The 21707-nt window shown below is 43.4% G+C and overlaps 1 protein-coding gene across 4 annotated transcripts in view; it reads right to left on the reverse strand.

Annotated features, from left to right (window-relative positions):
* The window catches only part of LOC146831152 (uncharacterized), a 1851363-nt gene that overhangs the window by 1561323 nt on the left and 268333 nt on the right, over positions 1–21707 (reverse strand). The window lies entirely within an intron of this gene.

Genomic DNA, 21707 nt, shown 5'->3' on the forward strand with positions numbered 1-21707 from the left:
GAAACAGCAAAGAAATGGTGGACGAATTTTTGGGGGATACTTTTCAGCAATGACAATTTGAAAAACAACTACGGCTAATATTATACATACAGAATCCTATTAGTGACTTTCGAACTGTAGTTATCGGATTAACAAAATATCATTGATTATTTTACAGGGTATTTAAAATGAACGCCAAACGGGTAAAACATAGGACCAGCCTCAAAAATTGTGTGGGCATTTTGAAAAAGACACACTTTGCTCTTCTTAGTGCAAGCACAATCGGTAAGTGGACGATCGAAATATATGCCTGTTATGTTCTTTTCCTAGCAATATGCGCTTATCTACAATTATTAAAACATTAGATCAGGTTAAAGCTCAAATTGATAACACGCCACACTTTACAAATGCACTCTCTAAAAAATTGTATTTGCCAATATTCAATCGATAGAACTTGCTTTGAGAGTGCAACACCTGTTATTAGAATCCAGTGCATTATGCTGGGTTGTCAGCAGCCAACCTGAATGCTTATTTAGTGGGCAATACCTATTGTTATTAGTTTACTCTGCCTTTTGTCTAATCCCTGACCATGTGCCATAGTATGTGCCTTTCCTCCTTACCTAGGTCCTGATTCACAGGTCTATTTCACACTCTTGTTTAGGTTATTTATCAAGAATTGGTAAAGATTCCTCTCCGCTGCATTTCATATCCCTAACTAATGGGTGGAACTAGTGCACAAAGGCAGAATGCAACCATTGCTACATTCAACACCGGTTTATTAGGTCATTCATTGTGAGATTTTCAGCACTACTGCAAGTATGCTGGTTAGACGTGGCTTGATAGGGCAACAGCCACATGTGCTGCAGCGCAGCAAGGCAGGGTGTAAATGAGAGCCTGCAAAGGTGCAGTTTCTGCTTTGGCTGAACTATCCATTGATGCGGAGACGGCTGGCCAAAGGAGATTTAATAGTCTTAATAAACTTGCTGACTTCAGAATTTGGAAATTAAAGCTTTTAGCTACTCCTTTCTTCTTTTGAGATCTTCCTTGCCATTAGAGCCCAGAATAGTGGGAAGAATTGGCCATGTTGACGAAGAGATGGGGGAGGCACACAAAGGTGGCAGACAGTTCATAGGTGTCTAGTCCAATGCCTTCATTTCTAACACAATACCCACACATCCCTAGCTCTAGCCTGCCTTGAAGTGTGTTTCTTTTTCCTTTCCCTGCCTACTTTCTGTCCTTCCTTCCCCCCATCAGGTAGCCACTCACCAGTGGGGAAAATGATTAATGTCTCAATCAAAAACGTTACCTCACTAGGCTGAAAAAACAAATGTTTAGCTGTTTTCCTTCAACATCATGATATTTGGTCTCCAACACTTAAAATCAAACCCATCTAAAAATACACTGTATTTAACTTGTCTTTGCTGTGAACATGAGTAAAAATAATGTACAATTGAACTATGCCCAATGGGGCTTTATTGGAATCATGAAGCTGAGGAATAGTAGCCTTCTTGAGCAGGTCGCGGTTTGTAGACCACAAGGTGTGACCTATTAGCCCAATGAGGTACAAGAGGCTTGTTGACCAGAAGGAAATTTGCCCATATTGGGGGAATCATCAAACTGTGGAACAGATCTTACTGAGGGAGTATGTGGTTTGCACACCCCAAGTTGTTTGATATCAGCCTATTAATGCAATATTGGGCTTGCTGGTCTGAAGGACATCACAAATATGGGTGGTATGTTTGCAAATGTATGCAGGATGAAAGATCTCTGGTCAAATGAAATGAGAAGACTGTAACTTACTCCTCCATACAGCCACTCACTCACCCATAAAACTGCTCACACACACACCAGCCACTTACATACCCATTCACACAGCTATACAATCACTCACACACAAGCTTACTCACCCATATAGCCACTCACGCAAACAGTCGCTCACCAATACAGCCCTTCACACACCAACTAAGTTAACCAGACACCCACTCAAACTTCCCTTTACTCACCCACACACCCACTCACTCATAGTGCCATTGAGACACCCACTCACTCACCCATACAGTGGGTCACATACCCTCTCACCCACCTATACAGCCACTCACTCACTCATATACCACTGACTCACCCACTCACCAATAGAGCCACTCACTCACACACAGATATATAGAGTCACACGCCACTCACACAATATATGTTAGAAAAAGTGTCACTCAATAGTAGTACAAAAACTTATACTAATTTAACTTTTGGAGTACCTTAGTATACATGTTTAATACTCAAATGCTTAGAAGACACAATCACTGCATGATGTCATCAGTGATGTCATTTGAGATGTCATCCGTGATGTCACTGACCATTTCATCAGTGATGTAATATGTGAGGTCATATGGAGTGCAATTTATAGTTAGCTCAGGTTTTTATACCTGCTGAATTTCTCTGATTTTGTACAAGTGAAATGACATCATTGATGACATCACTGACGACATCACTGAAGGCGTCATCCAATGAGTGTGTTAGCTTGTTTTATACTTTACATAGTGGCAAGTAACTTTCATATTACTTTTCTACCTAATTTTGTACAGTCTTTGTCCAGTTAATGTGTGTATGTGTTTACAAAATGCTTGTGCTTCTAATGCATCACGTGTGTAGAGATATTGAACACGTTATAAATAGGGCTCCCTGTTTTCCATTTTTACTGATTTATGCAGATGATTGCAGACAGAAAACGTTCTGTTTCCTGTCAGTATTTATTTTTAAAGACAGAAAAATACAGATAATTTGGCTTATTTTGAGTGACCTTCCATTCTGAGATTATTGACTTTTAGGCCAATAACTGTACAATAACTCTACATATTGCCAGAATGGCCAATAGCTGCACCTATCAGCAGCATGGGAAGTAACAAAGCCCAATGAGATTTGCATAAATTACTGAATATCTCAATATGTATTTGTATTATTATGCATTTTTTTAAAATTTTAATTTGAGTTTATTATTTTATTATTTTGGCTGTGTATTGTTCTAAAGTCTGATAGGCATCAACATATGAGTGCACGTTTACTTGTTAAGCAAATGTGGACATATACTAATTATCAAATCATCTGTTCACAAAACAGAAAAAAAGTACGGATTAATACCAATAAGATGAACAAAAAATAAATATGGCTAAATACCGATGGAAATGCTCCAAAAATAAATATCATAAAATACCACATTACCATGAAACCAGGAGCCCTAGTTATAAATCTTTGTACTGAAGAGTAACTCTATGTGCAGATGATAGTTGATGACATATGCCCAGTATGCTCCACACAAAGTTTTTTAGTTCTGCAGAAGAAGTATCCAACAGGGTAAAGATTCTAGATAATAGATACTAAATATTGTAAGCAGTCTTGAGTTATTAGACAGAATAGTCTCAGTTTGACAATTTCTACATGACATAGAAGACTGTGCTTATTTTGCTTCAAAAGGTAAACTATTTGTAAAGTCTTCACCATAGTATGAAGGCTGCAGGGAGTATGATCTTTAGCACCTTTAAAACTTGGTCATTTTCTGTGAATAGTGTCTTTTTGGTCAAGTATTGCATATAGTGTACACTGTTCTCTGTAGATACTTTTTAATGCTCTGTGGTGAATTTCTCATGAAAGTTTCACTGTCTGCAAACAGTGTGGCACAGTGTAAACTCTCTCCATAGAGAAAAGACTGTTTACATTACCCAGTTTTCTACTCATATCAACTTCAGTTCTCAATGTATGTTTGGTGACTGTGAGGGGTTTGATACAGATAAAAGCTGTCAATAGAAGGACATTCATTTTGGAACAGACATTGAGTATCTTCAGGAACTTGGCTTTCTCTCAACAGATGTATAAATATTGAACACTATGTACAATGAGGGTTTCTCATATATCTGGGGTTGATTATTAATGTGAACTAGGCAACCTGTGAAATGTATCATATATAGGGTCAATGTTGCAAGTAAAACATGCTTGCTACATCTAAGGGAGTCGTATCTGTGATGGCATTAATGATACATTATATTATTCTGAGCTATTTTGTACTTACTATCAGGCCTCTAATGCTATACTAGTTTATAGAGTAATGTGCACAAAAGAAGCTTGGATGATGTAATCCGTGAAGTCATCAATTATGTAAATGATGTCATGGTACAATTGTTAATAATATTTGCAGTACGGAGTTTTCTGTTTTTATATATTATGTGATTGTGAAGATGTTGTGACTGCAATGATTTTTTATTAATCACGCAATAAAGAATTTATACTTATGTCATAGAACATTTCATGAGTGATGTCATATGTGAGGTCATAAGCAGTGCACGGCAGGGGCGAATTTCTGTGGTTTTTGTTTTAGTTCAAAACATTAATGTTGACACAGACATATTCATCTAACTATAACGTTACTTTAACTATTGTTTTTTTCGGTGAAATTTAATTTTATCACACCTAACTTTAACATTACTTTAACCTCTGTTTTTCAGTGAATGTTTAGTTTTTTATTTTAACATAAAGTAATATTTCATTGTTATAGGCAAAGCCAACCTCGCCCACACATGGGGGTTGGCACCAGGGCCTTATAATTTTTAAAGGGGAGAGGGCAAACATGCCCCCCTCCCTGAGTCTTATTAGGCCCTGAGGACCCCATCCCCCAGGTCCCTTATTTTAATTTATTTTGAAGGGGAGGATGGCCACTTTCCCCCTCCTGAGCCTTATTTGGCCCAGGGGACCTAATTCCCCTGGTTTTTTTATATATAAGGGGAGGGGGCCATGCAGCACCCCCTACCCAAGCCTTTAAAAGGCCCTGGGGACCCCATCACCCAGTTCCCTTATTTTTGTTTATTGGTTTTTGTTTTAAAGGGGAGGATGGCCACTTTCCCTCTTCCCGAGCTTTATTAGGCACAGGAGACCACATCCCCCAGGACTTATTTTTTTAAGGGGAGTGGGTCCTCGTGGCACCAACTCCCTGAGCCATATTAAGCCTGGGACCCCATCCTTCAGGACCTTTTTTTAAGGGGATGGGTACAAAGTGCCCCCCCTCTATGAGCCTTATTAGGCCCTGGGGACCCCAACCCAAGGACCATGCTTTTTTTAAGGGTAGGGGGGCCGCACAACCCCCCTTGAGCCTTATCAGGCTCTAGGGACTACATCCCCCAAGGCCTTATGTTTTTTAAATGGAAGGGGGACCAAGTGTCTCCCATCCTCAATCATTAAAAGGCCCCGGGGAGCCCATCCCCCAGGGCCATTTTAGGTCGTGGACTTTCAGACAGTAGAGCTGTCTGGTGTGCAAAAGATATCTTGGGGAGTTTCAGAAAGTTGACCTGGGAATGCATTCTGTTTGTTCCTTGCCATTGGCTTTGTGGATTGTAACTCACATTTTCGTGCTTTCCATTTGCTGGCTTAGGCTCTCCAGGTTCACTTTGTCCCTCCCGATGCCAAAACCTAATTTACCAGTATCCTTTGAGAGCTCCCTTTTTGTAAACAGGCCTATAAATGTTGTTCTTATCTTGTCACGTTTGCTGTTCTTTCAAAGACAGAGGTTGAATGTGAAGCTGTGTCTTCCAGAGAGATCAGTGTTTACTTTAGGCTGACTTCAAAGTGAGAGCATTTATAGGAAAGAGGAATGCAGATTACTCTCTGCATGGAGCTCATGATGCCTTCACTGCTTGTTAAATATGCTGTGCCTGCTTCGGTTTTAACCCACAAATTACACATACATGTGATTCTGTAACAAGAACTACTCCCCATCATTACTCATTTAAGAGCACCCCCACACGCCTCTCCATCTCCTGTCCATCGCCTTTGCACCCGCACTTCTGGGGAGTACTTTCTGTTCATGCAGCAGGTACAGTGGCACCAGGATACAGAGGAATCGGGAACATATTAAACACAAACTATTTCTTCATTTTATATTTTAAACAGGAGCCAAGGAGGTTATTTCCTTCCTGGCAACGGAAATCATTGTACACTGTCCACCCCAATTCCCACTTCCACACATTATATATTGGGCGCCGCTGTTAACTACAAAGTATGCTGCCAGCGCTTTAGTGACACCTCCACTACCTATCACCATTCTTCACTGCCCAGCCACCCCTAACACACACCCCCTTGTCCTCTGTCCGACACTGCACTTACTAAACCGTAGCTTCCATTTGTGCAGCAGGTGCAGTACACAGTGCCCTACCTACACAAACCCATTCAACCCAGATTGTTGCTTTATTTCAACATACCTCTCTCCCATTCCTATCCTTTACTCCCTCATTTCCAGGGATGTGGCTTCTGTTATTATAGCAGGTGCAGTGACTCCGGGACAGTAGTCTCTCTTCAGTGTGTTTTTCATCAAGATCCACACAAGTTGTGATTTGTAGTGCCCTACTACTTGTAAATAACCGGAAGCCCACTCATTGTTCTCTAAGCCCCCCATGTGCCTCTCCCTCTTCTGTTCCAATTTAAAGCTCCACAGCCCCTCCTCAGATCCTTTTACCCCTTTTGCTGCCACTGCCACTGCTTACATTGTCTCATCACTCATAGGCTGCCTGTCCTCCTGGAGTTTACTTTCAGCATTTATGGAATTCTGCTCTGTACCAATTTAACTCCATCCTTCGTGCCCTTCCAACATACTATGCTTGTTTAAGCCTTGTTCTTTACTTACAAGCCCACCTAAGCAAGGTATATCCACCCATAAACGCCTCCAAGTCTTCCTTTTCTGTCCCTGCCCTACACAACTACACTTACTGGGCCTTAACTTTATGATGTGCAGTAGGTGTAGTCCCACCGTACACCAAAAATAAAACCAACACAGATGAATGCTTTATTTCACTTCTCTCTCAGAAACACAGCTGCTCATTTCCTGACTTGCACTGCAGCCAATGACACGCTGGCCATGATGCTGCATTCTTTTTTATTAATGATGTGGTGGCTGCTGGTATTCTCACCTGAAAACTATAAAGACATATTCTACTGAAACAACAACCATACCCATTACTGATCTTCTATGGCACCTCTCCTGTCCCTGCCCTTTACATCTGCACTTCCACAGGAGTACTTTTCATTCATGCAGCAGGTGCAGTGGTACCAGGACACAGTGACTTCAGATACCAATTGCCCACAAGTTAATTATTCATTTTAGATTTTAAAAGCACCCAAAAAGCCCATTTCCTTCCTGGCACATAGGCCATCACCTAGTTTCTACCCCACTGCTCACTTCAACACTTTTTCTACTTTAATCTGTAGTAAACTACAACGTATCCTCTCTGCTGTGCTATAATAACACTACAAGCAGCTGTCACCCTTCTTCACTGCACCCCTCCCCCTGAACACTTCTACGTCCCCTCCTGTCTGTAGTCAGTGCAGCTATACTTCCTGGCCCATAGCTTCCTTTTGTGCAGCAACTGCAGTGGCACCGTCCATCCGACAAGCCTATTAACCACACACTTCTGCTTCATTTTACCCATCTACATACTCCTCTACCATCCCTTGTGTTTGCTCCCCATTTCCAAGGGCGTAGCCTTCATTGGTGAAGAAGGTGCAATGGTGCCACAACACTTTTCTCTCTCACATGTTCTTTTCATCTCAAAGCATGCTTGTTGTGCTTATTTTCACCTGTGGTACTTGAAAACAACCACAAACCACAACTGTTGTCCTTCTGCAAGACCACACCCTTGCCATCTTCCTTTTCCATTTCAGGCATTCACAACATCCCCTCCTGCTTTTTCACAACAGGGGCTCATAATGATGTCAGTGGGACTGACACCGACGGCACATCGGTGTCAGTCCCACCAACATTTGAAGCAGCGGTGAGACAGCCGCATTACAATGCGGTCGGTCTGACCGCATGTGTGAGGATCCAAACACTGCGGTTCCAACGGGTTCAAGGAGGAATGTAATCCCTACAATGAGGGAGGTGCCTGCTCAGGCACCGCCGTAGGGATTACAATGGCCCTTTCTGACAGCTTTTCAATGGCGGTCTGACTGTCATTGAAAGGCTGTCAGAAACAGACTTTGGGGGCCCCTGTCCCACTGTGGCTACCGCTATGAGGTCAGGGGGGCACCACAGTTGCCCCCACAAACATATATGCTCCATGTGGCCACAGGGTGCAGGGATGTTTAAATAACATGCGTTTTGGCACTGGGGCTTGTGTTACAGCCCTTTTCCTGGCTGTAGCACACTCCTCAATGCCAAAAGGCATGTTTCCGCAGCCTCCATGGCGGTCAGATCCTAATTAGGCGGTTGGAACTGCCGACTACCTGTCGGACAGTCCCTTTACCATAAGGATGCAAGTAGGACAGCATGGTAATTAAGGCCACATTGCCCTCTTCACAGTAAACCAATCGCTCAGATATGCTGTACTTTCATGTCCCAACTGCACATTACTACACCTACTGGGCGGTAAGTTCATCATCATGTGTAGCAGGTGCAGTCCCAACACATCCCAAAAATACAATAATTTACAAATAAAGACTAGCAAAGCCAGCAGCTCAGTGCTCACACTAGAGTCCTATTGGCTTTGCAAATACTTGTTTTTTTTTTGTAAGGGGAGGGTGGCCACACAGCTCCCTGCCTTGAACCTTTAAACAGACCCTGGGACCACGTCTGCAGGGCTATGGTATTTTTTAAGGAGAGGGGGTCGTGCAGCCCCTCTCCCTGAGCCGTATTAGGCCCAGGGGACTTAAATCCCACAGGGCCATTTTTTTCTAAATTAAAGGGGAGGAAGGTTGTGCGTCCCCCCTCTCCAAGCATTATTAGGCCCTAAAGACCCCATCCCAAAGGGCCTTGTTATTATGAAAGAAGAGGAGGACCACGTGGCCACCCTCCCCGAGCCTTGTAAGGCCCTGGCTACCCCATCCCCCAGGGTATTTGTTTTCAATAAAGTGGAGGCAGGGCCTTGTGGCCCTCCTCCCTGTGCCTTATTAAGCCCTGGGGACACCTTATACATATAATAGCTAGTGACTGGCACCACTAGGTAGTTATAGTTAGGTTAGCTGTTCCATAGGAAAAGCATTTTTTGTATTGCTGATAACATTGGCACTGTTTGACAAACCTTTCCAAAAAGGTGCTACCTTATTACTAGTTTGTGCATGGAATGTTTCCGGGTGATTTGTCAAGCGGGGGATGATGAAAAGGGAAGTCCCAAATCACAAAATCCGTATGCATTATCCACAGAATTCTTTAAGATGTGCTACAGCTAAAGCTGCTCAACAGAATTACACTCAATTCGGCATGAAGTTAGATCTTTTCATGATTTAACGCAAATCTGCTCAGTAGTTTTTGAGATATTAAGGGTAAAATAATATAGGTATTTGGATGACTTAGTTTGCGAGAGTCTCGCGGTGTCCAGCGAGAACGAAAATTCAGAAATGGAGGCCCGTGATTGGGCAAGAGGCCAGTTTTTTCCATGAGCCTTCCGCTCTCGCAGGAGCATGAAGGCTCCTGCGAGTCTCGTGGGAGCATGCACTCTGATTGGCTGGCTGTTGGAATTTTAGAAATAAAATGGCGCCATTACTGTTTACTGTGAAAAATTGCAGGTGTTTGAAAATGCTGTAAAATGTGGTATCAGAAAGGCATCCTGACCACCTAGATTTGGACAGGTGGTCTCTAAGGCATAACTGTTATAATGAAAATAAATGTATTTAGTTTTTAAAAATTGTACGATCTTACGGTACTCTTACAGGATCGTGAATAGTAAAAAGGCGTGCATGAGTTCTCAATACACTCTACTAGTAGAAATGCATATTGTGGTGCTTGTTATTGAGAGGAAGTGTTTAAGACATAAGGACTGTGATGAGTAAAAGGTTAATTCTTTTTTTTTTAAATGTTACAATCTCGCAAGACTCTTGCAGTATCATGAAAAATAGGAAGGAGTAGGTGATCTTTGAATACACTCTGGTATGCACAATTGTTACAATAGAAATGAGTCTTAGTGGAAATGGTGCATATCAGAGTCTACTATTTAAGCCCATTGGCTCGGCAAGAGTTGTGAGTAGAGTTAAGGCTCTTCCCGCACCCTACTATGCACACCCATCATTCAAGTGAGGGGTCTCATCAGGAAGGCAGTCCATCCACACACCCTAATGCGCACACCCGTCATTTGAGAGAGAAGTCTCAAAGGAAAGGCCAGTCACGGCCCATACATGCTACTATGCACACCTGTTATATGAGAGAGAGGTCTTAAAGGAGAGGCCAGTCCCGCCACACACCCTACTATGTACACCTCTTATGCAAGCTAGTGGTCAAATGAGAGGCCTGTCCCTGTATATGCCCTAGTATACATTATAATTTGTAGACGTGTGAGCAAGGTTTGCATATTGTGTAAAAAAAGAAGTGTTTCAACTGTATATTTTTGTAAATAAGGAGGCATTGTTTCTGAAATTATAAAATGAAGAATGTAATAATACAAACTCCACTGTTTCCATGAACCTCATTGTGTATATATGTATATATGTATATATATATATATATATATATATATATATATATATATATATATATATATATATATATATCCATTCACCAAAGTGCCCCGGAACATAGAGACGCCACTCCACGAGGATGGATTACAAATCTTTTAATGCTCAGAAACACGCTAGCAGCCCCAACTGGTGTAAAGTCCCTTACGCGTTTCGTTGCTCCTGCAACTTAATCATAGGGAAAGGGCAACAGGAAAAATCCGGTTAGTACTTCAAATTGCTTTTTAATTGCTTTTTTACCCAAAGTGCATCTGCTTTCCAGTAAGCTGTATGCTGGGATTTGAAGTCACATTCATCCCCTTCCAGTAGGGTCCGTTTATATTGCCAACACTGTTTTTAACCCATTTCGTTTTTCAATGTTCATAGCCCTCCGGTGGACTTCAGGGCTGCTCTCGTGGTTCAATTGTGGCAAACCATCGCGCTGGCAGGCTATGAATGTTCACAGCCTCGCAGACCTGAATTCAACTTCCATATATATATATATATATATATAATCTACTGGCGGTCGCCAGTAGATAGTTATAGTTAGGACCGAGTTCCCATAGGAAATCTGAAAATTCTATTTTGAATAACTTTGGCGCCGGTTGACTTATCTTCGTGAAATTTTTAAAACTAATGGGGCGCTCCGCTCAGCTCCTACCCTGAAAGTCTCGGGGTGATTCGTCAAGCGGGGGCTGAGAAAAAAGGGGGGGTCCCAATACGCGTTTTCCCCATGCATTTTCCCATAGGACATTTAGTCGAAGGTACAGCCCGAACGGCTTAACAGAATTACTTGAAATTTGGCAAAGAGGTAGTCCTCAGGTCAGGCATGTGCCTTTTGCTTAAATGGTGTAAATCCGTTCAGTAGTTCCTGAGAAAATCAAAAGTAAAATCACAGATATATCTGGGCGGAGCCTAACCACACATCTAATCATGAGATCTGATTGGCTGTCAGCACTTCATCCAAGAAGTGTTGGCAGCCATCTTGGGACCAATATACATGATAGCACCTCATTAAAAAGCATGGCAGTTAACAGAAGGTTTTAAGACTTTAGTTACATTATAAATCATTTGTTGATGGTACCATACTCATTTTAGGAATTGTGGTGTGTTCAAAGGTGATTTTACCATGTGAAAAAGTCTTCTGCTGTGATATCATGAATCATGTTTGAGAGAAAACTATTTTCTCATGCTTTTCCCACAGAGGTTTGGAAGGTGATCTATAAGCTAACTGAGAGCATATTTTCTGTAAATTCACATTATCTTTCTCAGTCATGTGAGAATGAAGTCTGACATTCTCAGTAAAACATGTACATCCAACAAGGGCAGAGACTGTCAGTTGATTCCTTTGTGTTCTACTGCAGCTTCCCAGAGTGTTCTAAAGAACAACTAGAGCGCTAACAGTCCTACTTATGACAAACATATGGCACACCTGAAGCCATCTTGGTTGGAATAAAGTGGTAATTCTTAAAACATTTAATTTACAAAGGAACACAATGAGGGGATTCATTTTGCCATAGAAATTATGATTAGTGCTGCAGAAAGAAAAATAAGGGCACATTTTGACTTCTCAAATCCTCTTCTATGTCATAAAAAAATTCTGACATGCAGACTGAAACATGCACTTTGAATACCAGCAGCAGACTTCCCTGGTGAGCAGTAGCTTTAGTACAGTGATCTAATGAGCAACTAGAGTGCTAACATTCAGAATTTATGGCAAATGTGTGACACATCTGAATGCCTTCTTGATGGAACCAAGTAAAAAACTGAAAGTATTTCCTACTGAGGAGACTGCAGTAAATGAGGAAATTAGGAAACTTCATAACAAATAAATCTCCCAAGATGGCCACCAGAGACAAAAGAGCCCAAATGTAGCCCAAATATCACCCAGATGTATCCCAAGTACAGCCCAATGACAGAATGTCCCAGAGTGTTCTAACAAACAACTAGAGCGCTAACAGTCTTACTTATGACAAAGGTATGGCACACCTGAAGCCATCTTGATTGGAATAAAGTGGTAACACTTAAAACATTTAATTTACAAAGGAACAAAATGAGGGGGTTCGTTTTGCCATAGAAACTATGATTAGTTCTGCAGAAAGAAAAATTAGGGCACATTTTGACTTCTCAAATCCTCTTCTATTTCATAAACAAATTCTGACATGCAGACTGAAACATGCACTTTGAATACCAGCAGCAGACTTCCCTGGTGAGCAGTAGTTTTACTACAGTGATCTAATGAGCAACTAGAGTGCTAACATTCAGAATTTATGGCAAATGTGCGACACATCTGAATGCCTTCTTGATGGAACCAAAATAAAAAACTGAAAGTATTCCCACTGAGGAGACTGCAGTAAATGAGGAAATTAGGAAACTTCATAACAAATAAATCTCCCAAGATGGCCACCAGAGACAAAAGAGCCCAAATGTAGCCCAAATATCACCCAGATGTAGCCCAAGTATAGCCTAATGACAGAATGTCCCAGAGTGTTCTTAAGAACAACTAGAGCGCTTACTGTCTTACTTATGACAAAAGTATGGCACACCTGAAGCCATCTTGATTGGAATAAACTGGTAACACTTAAAACATTTAATTTAAAAAGGAACACAATGAGGGGGTTAATTTTGCCATAGAAATTATGATTAGTGCTGAAGAAAGAAAAATAAGGGCACATTTTGAATGACTTCTCAAATCCTCTTCTATTTCATTAAAAAATTCTGATATGCAGACTGAAACATGCGTTTTTAATACCAGCAGCAGACTTCTGTGGTGAGCAGTAGCTTTACTACAGTGATCTAATGAGCAACTAGAGTGCTAACATTCAGAATTTATGGCAAATGTGTGACATATCTGAATACCTTCTTGATGGAATCAAAGTAAAAAACAGAAAGCATTTCCTACTGAGGAGACTGCAGTAAATGAGGAAATTAGGAAACTTCATAACAAATAAATCTCCCAAGATGGCCAACAGACACAAAAGAGCCTAAATGCAGCACAAATATCACCCAGATGTAGCCCACATGTAGCCCAATGACAGAAGTGTGCAAAACACTTATTTTTTGTGTATTTGCAGTTTTATATAGTGCAGACTTGTCAGGTATTGGAATGCTTTACATGAGCATTGGTTACATCACACAAGATCAAATTCATTTTGGTTGTAGGCATGGGGAGATTAAGTGATTTGACCACAATCACAGAATGTTGAGCTGAAGCAATAACTCCAACCTGGTTCCCCAGTTGCAAAGTCTGCAGCTCTGGAAGTAACACCACATCCTCTCGCCAAGGTGCAACATTTAATCAAGTGGTCAACTGGATAAAAAAACAAAGATTACAAATAATTTAAAAGTTCTTTGTCGCTATTTGAAAACTCAGAAAATATGTCCTCATTTTAGTTTTTTAGAGCACTAACCATAATTTTGATGCAAATAAGACCCTCTCATATATGTAATTTCTAAAGGAAATGCTCTAGGTATTACAGTTTTAATTACATCAAGATGACGTCAGGCGTTCCACACTTTTGTAATAAATATAGAATGTTAGCAATCTAGTTGTTCATTGGGATACTGTTGAGAGGCAGAGGCCAGGGGCATGGACTCTGAAAATTGAAGGCAGGAAGGAGAGTGCAGAGGCAGCAATTTGACCACACTGGGCAGGCAGGAAGGGCAGTGGCAGCACAACAGACTATGGAGGGCAGTGGAAAGGGGAGCAGGGGCAACATACCAACAATACAGGACTGGCAAGAGAGGCTGTGGCAATATAATAGACCATTGTGGGCAGAAGGAAGAGGCAGTGGTAGTACAACCATACATGCCAACAGACCCGTTTCAGCCAGGAAACGACCAATGTTTTTAAGCTCAAATGGGCTTTATTTCATCTGTCTCCTGTCTTCAATCTCCTCTTTTTCAATGTAACTCAAAGGGGAAAATCAATACCCCAGTTTGTTTTCAAAATCTCCCTCTTACCAAGTTCAAAATGTTCGCAAGTATGGTACATTAAATCATGGTAGGCAGGAGGAATTGGGGTAGGGACATGGACTCGGATAACAGAGGACAGGAGGGACATGGAGAGGTGCACCAAACTGACCCTACAGGGCAGGCATCAGGGTTTGCAGCAGCACAATACACCACACAGCGCACACGGGACGGGAGTGCAGCACAACAATCCATAGAAAGCAATAGGGAGGGGACAGGACCATGCACATGGACAACAGAGAACAGATGGGAAAGAGGCAATGGTAGCTAGCTGACCATAATGGACAGACAGGAGAGAAAGCTGCAGCATTATAGACCATAAAGGGCAGGAGGGACGGATCAGGGGCATTACAATGGAATAGACAAGCCAGGAGGGAGGGAATAGGGGGTCTGCACATGGAAACAGAGGGCTGGGGGCAAGGTGGCAGGGCAGGAGCAACAAGATGACCATGGAGGTCAGGCAGGATGGGCACTAGAAACAAGACACACCATGGAGAGCAACAATGAGACTATGGTGGCATACACACAGACCATGGAGGGAAGGTGGGAGGGGGTCAGGGGCAGCTAGCTGACCACACAGGGAAGGTGGGAGGGGCCATGGCAGCACAGAAGACCATGCATGGCAAGCGGGAGGGTTAGTGGCAGCACAATGGCTATGATGGGCAAGAAGGAGGGTGCAGGGGCATGCACAAAGGACCATGGAGGATAGAAGGGAGGGTCAGGACCTGGGCACAGACAAGAGAGTTCAGGGGAAGGGGCCTCACAACAGACCGCGCGGGGCAGGCAGGAGGAGCAGTTGCAGCACAACAGATCAGGGAGGGCAGAAGGGTGTGGCAGTAAAATGGACCATGGAGGCCAGGAGGAAGGGGATAGGGGCATGGCATGTGGACAGGCAGGGTGGAGGTGGCAGGGACAGGTTACAGTCATCTGACAATGCTAGGCAGGTGGGAGGGGAGTGGCAGCTCAACAGAACACTCAGAGTAGATAGGAGTGGCAGGTCCATGGAACATAGTGGGCAAAAAGGATGGAGCAGGGGCATGCACAAAGACATCGGAGGGCAGGGGGAAGGAGAATAGGGGCAGCAAGCTAAGCACAGAGGCTAAGCAGGAGGTCAATGATGGGCCATAGAATTGGGCAATGGAGGGCAGGAGGAGTGGACTGGTACATCATGCTAAATGGAGGGCGGTGGCAGCACATCAGACCATGCATGGCAGGAGGCTAGTCCATGGATTCAGACAACAGAGGATAGGGAGGAGGTGGATGGTGCAGCAAGCTAACTGTTCAGAGAAGGTGGGTATTAGGAACTTTATTGTTTTTAAAATGTGTGTCTGTGCGAACTACTTAAAATATGAACAAGTATGCAGCATAATCTCACTTTTATTCAGGAAGAAGAGGACGTTTGTGACTGTGACTCCGGGCTCACTTGGCAGAAACACCCCCTGACCCTCCACCCTCATCGCAAAATGTAATGCCCGTGAAAAGGGTAGGTGGACGCAGTGTTATATAGAACATAGTCCTGAGAGCACGATTGAAAATGAAAACTAGATGTAGTATTTGGTATAAACTATGCACCAAAAAGTGTGATATAAGATGAACCGGGGCGTGAAATATAATATGCAATACATTGTGCGCAATGACAGATTCATTGGAGAGCGCGAGATAGCACAGGCACTAGCGCGTGCTATGCGATATGCGCCTTGGAGTGTAATATGCACAGGGCAGTGTTGTGTAACATAACTAGTCTCTAAAGTTGTGATATAAAATATATGCTGGGGAGTGTAACGTTGCATATGCACTGTGACAAAGATATGGATCCCAGATTGTAATATGTATGGCATAGTGCTGTGCGTTATAACATACACATCGAGGAAGGCACGTTAGATGGGGCAATATAACCCGTGCGAAGGCAAGTGTGGCATGACATATTCACGGGGTGGTGTTACAGTGCACATGGGCTAGAGAGTGTCATAGCATACGCACTAGCTGGTGGAATACAACACAGAGGTGTGAGGCAATCTGCGGGTACTGGTGGGTGTAACACAGCATTGGGCTCAGCCAGGAGCACGCTGTGACTCTCAAGCGAGGTTCGTCTCCTTTCCAGAGAGTAAAATAAAAAGTATTACACATCCGGCGGTGGATGTGTTTTTTATTAACTGTGAGGGGGGTTTCTTGCATAGTTTGGTCGAATTTTTGTCGAATCCCCTTTGAATGGCTTGGTGTGCGTGTATATTAAATGTGCCCATCAATAGCTATGCTACAAGAAGAGGGGGGGACCGGGAGCGTAATTGGAGATAGGTCCAGTACCCGTGCTCCCTCAGAATCACGTATATAAATTGAGAGGGTAACTGTTCCTAAAGAAGTCGTGTGTGTTCTCGAAGTGTAGACAGATCGGGTAGAGTGTGGGGAATTTCTCCTTTTGAATATAGTGCCCTCACACACACTTACGAGTGTCTTGCTTCATCATGGGGCGTTGCTCCTCGTGGGGGTGGCGCTGCAGTCCCCCACGGGCCCCACGAGAGGGCTCTTTGTCGGAGATCTTTTGTTTGGAGACGCCGCAGTTGTGCATGGGGGTGTGTGGGCCTATCTAAAGGGTGGTGAGTGGTGTATTTAAAAATTACTGGATAAAGTATAAGACCTTTATTCGCAACTCTACCTAGTAAAAGTTTAAAATGGTGATCCTGGAGCTCCTCTTGGAAAAGAAATAGAGAGGGCAGATGTGAGGATTACTGCTGCTCTCAGGACGGTGCGTGTGAGTCCTAATAATAAATGGTCAACATGTTTCGCGCTTCAAGGTGGGTCCATAAGGGATCCCAATGCGCTTCGTCAGGACCAAACTATAAGTGGGTGAGACAATTGTGAATGAAAGGGAACAGGTTTCAAAAAGGTTCTGTTTTGTAAACCTGTGATACCTTGTTAATAGGTAAATCCAGCGTCCACGCGCTGGTAGGTACTCCTTCTTGTATGGATAACCTTTACCCAACCTAGATCGGGTAGAAATACACAAAGAGAGACACACACATGGATAGGGGAGAGAGAAAAAACACTGAAAATAAAGTAAATAAAATAAATAAAACATAGCATCTGGTAATCATTAAACAAGATCTGTTGTAATTGCAATGTTACCCAGCAAAAGGAGTAAAGTTTGAACCATGCTTCAAATGCTTACATGCAGGTACAAATGACTTGTGTTGGAACAGTATTCAACATCGTGCTCAAGACCGCTCTGGTGGGGTGCGAGTAATATTAGAACTATTAACAATACTCGTGTGCCATCTATGAGTGTCTGACAACCTGTGTGAGAGTATACTAGTAGCGGTCATTACGTGAAAATAGAGCGCTATTGTTTGTGAAAATCTTTTCCAAGCATGGAGCTACATGATAAAGCCTACCCTGGAAGTATAGGGAATGGGCTCCATCAGCAACGCGGAGTAGGCAGAAAGAGAAACTGGATAGAGGAAACAAAAATTGTCATGGATGTCGGTAAACTGTTATCAGACAACGAGCGCATGAGCTCACCTCGTTCGTTTAAGTGGATACTCACGGGTGCTCTTTCGCCAAGGGTGAAGTAACCTACCCCTCCTCCGGACAGCGCTGGAATGGACAAGGGAAGTTTAGAGAACACGTCTATAAGTATGTTACTTCGTGATTGCTTATTTCCGGGTGGGGGCGGTCCCGGGACGCCGAAAAATGACATCATGACGTAGCGTCGTGTGTAGTCAGGGTGATTCAGGGCGTCACCGGATCTTATTGGTCGTTGGGTTTCTTGTTAGCCCTGGAAACCATGGGAATTGTTCAGTGCTTGGAGATGACGTAGTGGGACTGAACATTCAGTTGTTATGGTGACCGGGGGTGTGTCTGACAGGTTGAAGTACCAACGTATTCGAAGGGATATACGTTTGCAAACGTCGCGGGACATCAATAAAGTTCTCGGCATAGAGAAATGTCGAAATGAATCTAAATTGTGTCTTGTCAAGGGGAGTATGCTATTAAGCCATGCGGACTACATAAAAGAGTGGTGTGGAATTGTCTCGTGTGGACCATGTTTGTGACATTAGGGATCGTAATGGGTTTCTCATCTTTTTCTTTATTGAACAATGCATCGGAGTGGTCAAACCTTGTTTGTGTCATTGAGGGTCGTAATTTTCTCATCCTATCTACTATTGATCAATATATCAAGGTATTGATCATTATAAGATGTGTAGAATGGTATGTAAGGCAGGTGTCATGTTAGCTCAACCCAGGGAATTTCATCGTTCAAGCCCCTAGTGTCACATCCCAATCTGTGGACCCATCGTTGCTCCTGTCTGAACAGAGTGCGTTTTGTCCAGTTAGGATTGGAAACAATGATGGTCCATCTTAGACTGTTCGCTGTGTGTCCTTGTTCTGCGAAATGAGTCAGTAATTTCGTGTTTGTTTTCCCTCGTCTTATGGTACTTTTGTGCTCCCCTATACGAATCTTAGCTGCTCTTGTGGTCATTCCCACATATCTCATGTTGCATGGGCAGGTGATGGTATAGACACAGTTGGTCGTGTTGCAATTCGTGTGTCTAGTTTGGCGCCAAGGAGTCGCCAGGCCCAAGTCGATTTCTTTTGAAATCATGGTCTCAGCACATGTGGAACAAGAGCCACACGGGTAGTGGCCTACTACTGGAGGTAAGGACCAAAGTGTCGATTGATGTGTAGTTTGTGGTCTTGGCCTCGTGTGTACCAGGTGGTCTCTCAAATTCTGCGTTCGTCTGAATGCGAACAAAGGTGGTGGGCCAGGGTCAAAAGATCCTGAATTCAGTATAGACCAATGTTTTTTGATGGCCTTTCGTACATTGTTGGAGCTTGGAGTGAAAGTAGTGACACAAGTCATAGTGTCCAATGTAGGTTTTTCTTTTATTTCAAGCAGAGATTCCCTGGGGCTGTTTCTGGCTCTCTTATGAGCTTGACGGATGATGTTTTTTGGGTAATGTCGTTTAGCCAGATTGTTGCTGAGAAGATCAGACTGTATCTCAAATTCCTTTTTGGTGTCACAATTCCTCCGAAGGCGTAGGAATTGGCCAACTGGAAGGTTGTTTCTGAGTGCTCTTGGGTGGTGGCTGTCATAGATCAGGAGATTGTTCCTGTCTGTCGGCTTTTTGTAGTTGGTTGTATGAAGGCAACCATTTTCCAACGAGATAAGGAGATCCAGAAAGGGAATTTTTTGGCGTGATCTCGTGCTTGTAAATTTCAAATAAGGGTTGAGAGTGTTAACCCAATTGCAGAATTCCATGCACTGTTCTTCATTCCCTTGCCAAAATAAAATGACATCGTCAATGTAACGACGCCATAAAAGGATGTGTTCCTTGAAGGGGTTGTTGTCTCCTAGAATGTGTCGTTCCTCAAAATGAGCCATGTAAAGGCATGCCAGGCTCGGCGCGAATGTGCTTCCCATGCTGGTGCCTTGTATCTGATGGAATAGTTGGGATTTAAAGGCAAAGAAATTTTCCTTCAGAGCAAGGGAAGCACAGTCGCAGATAAATGGAATAGGGGTGATGTAAGGCCAAGGATTGATGTTTCTGAGGGTGTCCTCTAATACTTCCAAGGTGGCATCCTGTGGTATGTTCGTATAGAGGGCTTCCACGTCCATTGTCACTAGGAAGTCTATTTTATCTGCATCTGGAAAGAGATCAATGAGATTGAGGACCTCTGTGGTGTCCCTCAGGTAGGTAGGGGTCTTACTCACTAAGGGGCGTAGATAGAAATCGCAGAATTTACTTAGTGGTTCCAGAACAGAGTCAATGCCAGAGACAATCGGACGGCCCGGTGGGGGGTTGACCCCCTTGTGTATCTTAGGAAGTGTGTAGAAATACGGGGTCCGAGGGTCTTCTGTCGTGAGAAAGTTGGCTTCCTGTTGTGAGATCCAGCCTTCAGTTGATGCCTCACAGACCATGCTCTTGATCTGGGTCAAAAGACGCCTGGTGGGATCTTTTGTAATCATTTCATAATATGTGGTGTTAGCCAGTTGGCGGGTGCATTCTCTGTCATAAGTCTCTTGGTCTCGGATGACAATTGCCCCTCCCTTGTCAGCGGGTTTGATTATGATATCCCGATCTTCGGTGATGGTTCGGAGTATGATTCTTTCTTCTTTAGATAGGTTGTCGTACTGCCGTTTTGGATTAAGGGCTCCAATTTCTTTTAGGACCGCTTGTTCGTAGGTGAGGACCTCGTGAGGTGTCATGGCGGTTGTGGGGGTGAATTTTGAGGGGTTTTTCAGGCCAGTCTCAGTGGAAGGGTTGTCCGGTTTTCCTTGAAAAAAAGCCTTCAGTCTGACTTTTCTGAAGAACTGATGAAGTTCTTGATGTAGCCTAAAGGGGTCTTCTTTGGGTGTGGGGACAAATCCCAACCCCTTTTCCAGTAGCGTGGTTTCTTTGTCTGTGAGTGGTCTAGATGAAAGGTTCACCACTAAGGTCTCTGACCTCTCGTCTGGCTCCGTAGCGTCATTGGTTCCTGGTCTTGCCATTCTACCTTCTTGTAGTTTCCTCTTCTTCTGCCTCTTCCTTTGCCCCTCCCTCTGTTGTGAAAAGGTGGGTTCGGGAATTGTTGAAAATGAGTCGGCAGACAAAGAAACCACGCTACTGGAAAAGGGGTTGGGATTTGTCCCCACACCCAAAGAAGACCCCTTTAGGCTACATCAAGAACTTCATCAGTTCTTCAGAAAAGTCAGACTGAAGGCTTTTTTTCAAGGAAAACCGGACAACCCTTCCACTGAGACTGGCCTGAAAAAACCCTCAAAATTCACCCCCACAACCGCCATGACACCTCACGAGGTCCTCACCTACGAACAAGCAGTCCTAAAAGAAATTGGAGCCCTTAATCCAAAACGGCAGTACGACAACCTATCTAAAGAAGAAAGAATCATACTCCGAACCATCACCGAAGATCGGGATATCATAATCAAACCCGCTGACAAGGGAGGGGCAATTGTCATCCAAGACCAAGAGACTTATGACAGAGAAGGCACCCGCCAACTGGCTAACACCACATATTATGAAATGATTACAGAAGATCCCACCAGGCGCCTTTTGACCCAGATCAAGAGCATGGTCTGTGAGGCATCAACTGAAGGCTGGATCTCACAACAGGAAGCCAACTTTCTCACGACAGAAGACCCTCGGACCCCGTATTTCTACACACTTCCTAAGATACACAAGGGGGTCAACCCCCCACCGGGCCGTCCGATTGTCTCTGGCATTGACTCTGTTCTGGAACCACTAAGTAAATTCTGCGATTTCTATCTACGCCCCTAAGTGAGTAAGACCCCTACCTACCTGAGGGAC

Source organism: Triturus cristatus, chromosome 5_1, assembly GCF_964204655.1.
Source record: "Triturus cristatus chromosome 5_1, aTriCri1.1, whole genome shotgun sequence".
In the NCBI taxonomy this organism is placed as follows: domain Eukaryota; kingdom Metazoa; phylum Chordata; class Amphibia; order Caudata; family Salamandridae; genus Triturus; species Triturus cristatus.